This window comes from Archocentrus centrarchus, chromosome 21 (assembly GCF_007364275.1).
Source record: "Archocentrus centrarchus isolate MPI-CPG fArcCen1 chromosome 21, fArcCen1, whole genome shotgun sequence".
Classification (NCBI taxonomy): domain Eukaryota; kingdom Metazoa; phylum Chordata; class Actinopteri; order Cichliformes; family Cichlidae; genus Archocentrus; species Archocentrus centrarchus.
Window position 1 is genome coordinate 10,837,761 of NC_044366.1, and position 7,725 is coordinate 10,845,485.

A 7,725-nucleotide genomic window follows, 5' to 3' on the forward strand; every position below is an offset into this window, starting at 1 on the left:
CTGAACCATACTTTGATCTATCATCTGGCCTTCCCATATTAATGATGAGGTCACAGCGTCGAGGGTCACGGCATTGCTGATAAAAGCGCAAAGCCTGCTATTTGTTATGAGCCCAACTTGACTGATCATAACTCTTTTGATGAAATGGGACATGATTTCACACCCCCATGCTGTCACTCCCAAGAGATGCCTGTGTTCCTCATAATATAATGTCATTTGAGGATCACAGTGAATGAGGCCTATCATAGGGAATGTAGAACTAAATGAAGTGGTTGTTATCATTCATAGGACAATGATTATGGTCTTCTGGGGATAGTTTGCAACTCCAACCCTGCAGATGCACACACATACTTAGATATGCACTATTGAAAGTGTGTAAGCTGTGATTTGTATATGACAGCGGAGAAAAGCAAAATGCATTTAGCAACAAGGATTTTAGAAAAAAGATGCATTTAAGTACAGTTAACATTTCTTCTTTCTCTCATTTCTTCTTCTATTGGAGCGAATTACTTTTTTTTTACTTGCAGTTTTTCAAAGTGTTTGTTTAAGCAGTTGATATTTTATCCCACTCATAATTTTGAGTGTGTAGTATAGAAAGCAATATCATTGTATTCTACTGCATTCCTGACTTCACAATAAACATTTAGAGTAATTATTAGTAATAGCAATTTGTTTTTGTCATGGAAAACTACACTCTGTAACAATGCATTTGAGCCCATGATAAAATAAAAGGAAAAATTAAACTTACAAATACTTATCAAAGCTCAGTAAACTCTACTTGTGAAAGCTGACCAGAGTACATTTAGTTCAGTTCAGCGCTGAATAAATTCATATGAGATCGAGAATATCTGTGCCATATCCATCATGCAAGAGGCATGTAAGACTGATTGCCTGTTGTCTCATGTTTAATAAAAAGCAAATACTGGCCACAAGTGTGAGTATTTGCACAAATTGTGTGTTTGTGCTGTGACAAGCAGCAGTGTACCTTTACCGCCACCAGGAAGAGGCTCCATGTGGTTGGCTCTGAGTTAACCTAATTGGCTGTCGCTGCGCAAGTGAAAGCAGATGCCACTTGGGCTAAGATAAGATCCGCGAACCAGTCTTGAATCAGTACAGTTGAGTAAATGAGCCACAACTTTCATCAAAACAAGTACACTAAGCAGCTGGCATTCTGATGATGAGCTGAAAACGTCTGTACTCAAAGTAAAAACTGATGTGCGTACGTGGTCACAGTGCGACACTCGTGAATAACAGCTCTATTTACAATATTTGAACTATTAATTTAAACTATTAAGAATGCTGTTGCAAAAGTGACCAAAAGTTGTTCAGACATGAAGCCAACACATTCAGATGCCCTCAGATTAATGGAAAGGAGTTCATGTCTAAAAAGGGCAACAGTCATAGTCAACAGCAGGGGGACCAACTCCAGCTGTAAGCCTGTGACTTGGTCAAGGGCACAGTGATGAGAGAATTAAACTTGATTTTTTTTTTTTTTTTTTTTTTCCTACGGGTGCAGATCATGAAAATATCACACAGAAGGAAGCCCTGTGGGAAGCATGCATGTTCAAACAGCTAAACACTGCGCCGCCATGCTTGGTGAGTCTACATCACAATTTGAATTGTAAAATGACAGCGTGGGAATGAACAAGTGATCTTTCCATTTTAAAGTGACAAAACACACTGCAGAGGCTGTGAAATAAGTGACAGCTAAACGATGTTGTGTTTAGTTGAAAACGTGCTGGACCTTTCGCTCTACCTCCTCTTCCTGTGTTGATGGTGATATTTGAAGGCTGGTGTCTGCTAATGAAAGGATGAACCCAGCAGCTTCTCTAATGACTTGTTGTGAATGTCAGCAGGGACAATGAATTAAGCAGTGCCATTGCACCCTGACCTGGATTCACTTGTCATCAAACAGACTTATTGCAATTTGTACACATTAACTCACTGATGTAAGTATATTCAGCTCTTAACATTATTGTTGTGTCTTGAATGAGATCATGACTATGTCGTTTTTTCATGTTTTTCAAAGTGTTATCTGACAAGATTCAATTTTACAAGCCTCACCAAGGGCGCACAGTGTGTTTGATGCGGTTGCCTGAGACAATTTTAGAACTTGCCTTGTTTTATGCACTCAGCAGCCAAGCAAAATGTTTTTTCTATCTTAATACCTGCTCAGTTTCTAAATCTGAATATAAACTTTTAATGTTCAATAAAATGTGTTCATTTGGATTGGTATTAAACTTAGTCATGAGCATCATAACAATCACTGAAAGTTGTTTCTTTACCCATTCTCTATATTGCATTTCTTGCAGCACAATCTTTCAGATTTCCCATAAACTGCAGCCTATTCTCTCACCCTCAGGGATATATTGGGGTTCATTGAATGAATCTCAAACATCAGAGCAATCACTGTCTTGGTTGAGTGGCATTTCTCTCTGCACTCTCTGTCTAGCAGCCTTGTTCCGCTTCATTTGAGCCCACATCCGGCCAGAGAATGATCGGAGCAGCCAGAGTCTTCCCAGCCGTTTTGTGGGCGTCTGGACGTCCTGGGCTCCTCTGTATTCATTAGCAGGCTAGTCACAGTGGTGCAATGGAGCGTATCCTCTCAGTGGCTCACAGGGACTGTCAGCAGAGTGACGGAGACAGATCGCAGGTGGAGAAGCGAGGAGACCTGCCATAGATTAACTCGTCTGCCAGCAGGGGGACTCTATGGTACCATTTGTTTTCAGCTCAACAGATAATTTTTCTAATTAACCTTTAAGTGGATTGCTCAGTGTTGTATTCACTGTGAAAAAAGACCACTGAGTGCCTGTCGACTTTTCTCATATTCCTTGGTGTTAAGAAAATAGAAATGCTTTCTCAATAATTGACAATTTTACAAGCTGTATGTCACAGCCTATGTTGGTGATATACTGAATATGCTAATGTTTTGTGCAATAGATCTGTGGGCCTCTTTGCAAAATCTCATCTCAGTTTTCTTGCAGAATTAGACCTGAATAATGGTGTATCAATGCAGCATCTTACTGACTAACATAATGATCAATTCTAGATTACTGGTTATAATTTGTTCAGAGGGTTACACAATGCTCCATGATGTCATCATTGCCAAAATCGTTTTTATGTTTATGTAATAGTTAATCTACCAGCGTGCACAAAATGATACTTTTAATGCCAAAATATAATTATTGTTGTCATCCGTGAACTTTCAAATGTACAGTTTCACAAAAAAGCAGAAAAAACAAGATTTTAAACAAGATTTCAACAGATTTCTAAAATATTTTTCCATGACCAGAACTATGACCATCAAATCTCCAAAACAAAATAATGAACAGTATCTTCCTCTGCCGCACCGACATATTAAACAAAGAAAAGATCAGCACATTAGTGTTGACTGTTATTAATGTCGCTGTGTTCAGGAAAGCATTTTGGCTAAAGCAAAAAACAAAAAAAATCCTGATACCGTAGTACTGTAGTATTGAGACTGTAGCATTGAGTGTCACTGAATATGTCATTTACATATCCGTTAAACACCTGTGATTAACAGTTTAGGGTAGGTTAGGGCAGTTTTCTATGCTGGTGGGAAAGGGTAGTTAGACTGTGTGTGAACTTAAGACATGAAACTAGTTTTGAGAGCTAACTACAATTAAAACATTTCTGTATTGGCTACAGCACAGTATACTGTAATCTGTGTGCATTTCATAAATAAATCTTGGGCAAAAAAAGGCTATTGTGTCACCGCTACAAAGGCTGGAAACTAAAGTACTTTTGACAAGTACAACTGCTTGCTTTCTGCACTTTCTGTAAGCTGAAAGCGAAAACAGAATCCATTCTCATGCCCATCAGTATAAGGCAGACAAATAGCCAGTCTAGGTAGTTTTTTGTTTTGTTTTGTTTTGTTTTTACCAAAAATTGAAGCTCAGAATATTCTAATATGATATTTTGGTTTATGAATTATCTTAAATAGTTCTGTGAATGTTTTTCACTTCCTTAAAAAAAAAAAATGGGGATGCTGATTTCTGAACTGGAAAGTCTTAAGCTAAAACACAAACTTGGCACACAGGTTCCAAGCCCTTGAAGGTTCTTATCTATATCAGACATTATGATGTCTCCATGCTGCCTAGCAACCAGCTTGCAATGGGCTAAAGTGACTTGTTTTTAGCATTTATGCACCTATAACACCTTTTGTTTTCAATACAGTAACATCTACTTTACATCCACAAAACGTCAGTCGGGCATGATTATATTATGATGGCATCAGGTTGCCTGGCAACCACCTAGCAACGGGCTAACACAACCTGTCTTTTGTCTTTGTACACCTACAACACCTTATGTAAACATCCTATCATTACAATTTCAAGACAGTAACATCTGATTTAGATCCACAAAAGCTGAATTATACAGACATAGGTTCACACTAGCAACCACTTAGCTAAAATGACCCATTTTCTGCTTTTATGCACCTATAACACCTTATAGCATAGGTTTGTATTAGTTTTCTTGAATATCAAACTAATGGTTTATTGATGTAAGGCAGAGCTCATATGTATATAACTGTGTATAGACTATGCAGATGAACAAAAGATACTGTTTATTTCTGAAATCATCTACAACATGCTGTTAAGGTCTGACTTAACTCTCAGATTATAACAAGGAAATTAAGTTTCAAATTTATGTTAACTGTCAAATGTTGTCCCCAGGGCAAGAGATTTCCTCCTTTGCAAATAAATCCAAAATGACCATCTTAAGATGATTCCCTTCCAGCCTCAAGACATTGTGGCCTAAACCAGAACCCACAACCATCACCCGAGCTCACAATATTAATAGGTCACATTGATACCGACTCATGTTTAATTCCTCTGTGAATTTTTTTTTATGTTTAAAAAAAAAGCAAACAAACAAACAAACAAAAAAAACATGCATTGTTGATTACTACACAGGCTAGGCTCCTTTGTGCTAATCTAACAGTAAGCTAACAAATAAGCTGGAAACTGTATTTAAACATGCCTAAATGTCTACTATTTTCAGGATTTAAGGTGCTTAATTGTAAATACTGTACAGGCTATTCAAACTAACCAAAAAAGACATTGCTTATTTTTTTTTCAAATCACTGGACTCTATTTACAGCATACTGTGAAAGTTTGAGTTTTCTGTCAGAGTAACACCAAGTGGACTCAGGACATTCAGTGTCAAACTTTATATTAACCATCAAATGTTGCCCCCAGGGCAAGAGACTGCCTCCTCTGCAAATAAATCCAAAATGGCCATCCCAAGAAGATTTCCCCAAGCCTCGAGACGTTCATGCTTTAGATTAAAAAATGTGTAATTCCATAGCCATCTGGCTCAAGAAAGGAATTTAAGAGCTGTGTGGATGCCAGCCCGATGCCACATCTTGGAATGGGCTATTGCTTTCCAAATTGCTCTGGGCTGTGTCCCTTTCCATGTATTTGTGCAATAGCATTAGCTTGTTTTCTGTCTGCCCTCCCCTCTTCATAAAGTTTAAAAAGTAATCTTTTCTCAGAGCGTGGCTGTTTCTGATAAGGAATCTAAACTAGGTCAAGGACTCAGAGTAAAGTCATTGAACAGTAATTAAAGCACCCGCCAATGCTACAGTTCAAAATGTCTCAACCATGAGCTTTGAGATAGAAATCCATTCAAGGATTTGGAAAGCCTTTGTTTCACTCTCCTCATGAGTAAAATCATTTTACTCTTTCCTTTTTTTAATTTTTTTTTCTGGGAAACTGAGTAATTAAGTCAGCAGAGTTATTATCAAGCCACTGGAGGGAATCGAGCCTGATCACCTATGAAATGTGATGCCCAGTCATTCAAAGGCGTGGCAGTTGAAAACAATTCATGTGCTGGGTGATCAGGATGCTGTGACAGCCATACGAGAAGTCCTTTTCCAGAAATTTACATTTTACGTTGTTGCAGTGTGAGGGAGTTAATTAAAGCTTAAATTAATGCTAAATCATATTGTCCACAAATTCAGTAAGCAGCATAAAAAAAAGAGAAAGATATAAGCCCTATATGCTTTTTAATTTCTGTGTGTTGAAACTGTTCTATGTAATCCTTAGTAAGCCTTATATCAGGTTTCCTGTGTTTGTAGGCCTAACATTAAAACATATACTGTCCTACCAACAATTAAATTTCATTAGTTACTTACAGTATTTTGAGCCAAAGACACATATGCAACTTTATAAGGTAAAACTGTAGGAGCCTTGTGAAAGTAAAATTTATGGCAGAGCCTTTATGTAAAACTGCATAAAATGACACAGGTGTGCCTAATAAAGTGGCTGTAAATATACATTTACTGCATTCAAAAAAAAAAAAAAAATTACAATTTGCTTGTACAATGTGGCCTCTTTCAAAACCAGACTGCTGCTGGGAAGTTCTGAAAGTCAGGAAAAGAAAAAATAAACAGAAATATATGCAGATCTGGAGAACAATATGTGAACTAATATTCCCACCAATGGGACCACCATTGCCTTGTGAAATACATAATCCCTTTCTGTAAGAAGATGATATTTGGCAGCCACCTCCATCTACTGTAACATTGTGCCTATGGTCTTTTTGCTTCTTTAGGAGAGCCACTGGCTGAGCATTTGAAGTTTTAATCTGGAGCTCCAGAGACTAAGGTCACCTTTCACTATCCCCCCTCTCTCTCTTTTATTTGCTCTTGCTTAGTTCTGGCAACCCTGCCATTTCACACACTATTAAAAGAAATCTGCTAATGCAAGGAATGAGGTCCTTGGCTTGTGGAATGGAAAATTATGGCATTTCTGAATTCTGTCTCTCTAAAAAAGACCCTGGGCATCTTGTGCAGGGTTTATGACCCTAAGATTAGTCACTTTTTGGTGCTGGATGTACTGCCTTGGGCTATTTCTGCCAGAAACTGATTTTCATATTGATGTGCGACGTTGAACCTTCTCCAGTCCACATATTGGCTCATGCATCACCTGGACTCTGCAGCTGTCAAGCCTCAGTGATAGCAAGTGAAGCAGACAATTCCTCTGTTAATAAATAAACAAGTGAGGGTGCAAGTACGTATAATATTCCAAAGGCTCGAGGCATCCAACTACGTACTGCACATTTCATTAACATTAACATTGCATGATGTTCAATCTCAATTTGTCCTGATTTCCTGTTACAAAGCATAATTATGACATGTTTATATATTACTTGTGTCAAGAATAATAATACTACCACATTTTGAGGTGCCTTCACTTTGTCATTGAGTATTGTAGTTTGCTTTTATTGGGCTTGTCCTTTTAAGCATTAGAAACGGGAATGAAAAAATATCTGCCAATAGATGAAATCACTTACTAATCTCTATTTGTACTTTTGAAATTCTTGTTTTGTCTCCTGTGTGTGTGTGTGTGTGTGTGTGTGTGTGTGTGTGTGTGTGTGTGTGTGTGTGTGTGTGTGTGTGTGTGTGTGTATATATATATATATATATATATATATATATATATTTGTGTGTGTGTGTGACCTTTGTGTGGATAAACTAGCTACACGGCCAAAAGTAAGACCATGTTGCAAACATTATATGCAATATACTTTATACTACTGGCCTTTTTACACTCGTCAAGGAACAGAAAAGAGCAGTTGGGGAATTACATGGAGCAGAGCTTTGCATGCATTACGCAGAGAAGACTAAGGAGAGATTATCCAGGGCCAGATGTGTCTCTCTCCAAGGAAAAAACACGCAGTCCACTAAGAAGCAGCAAT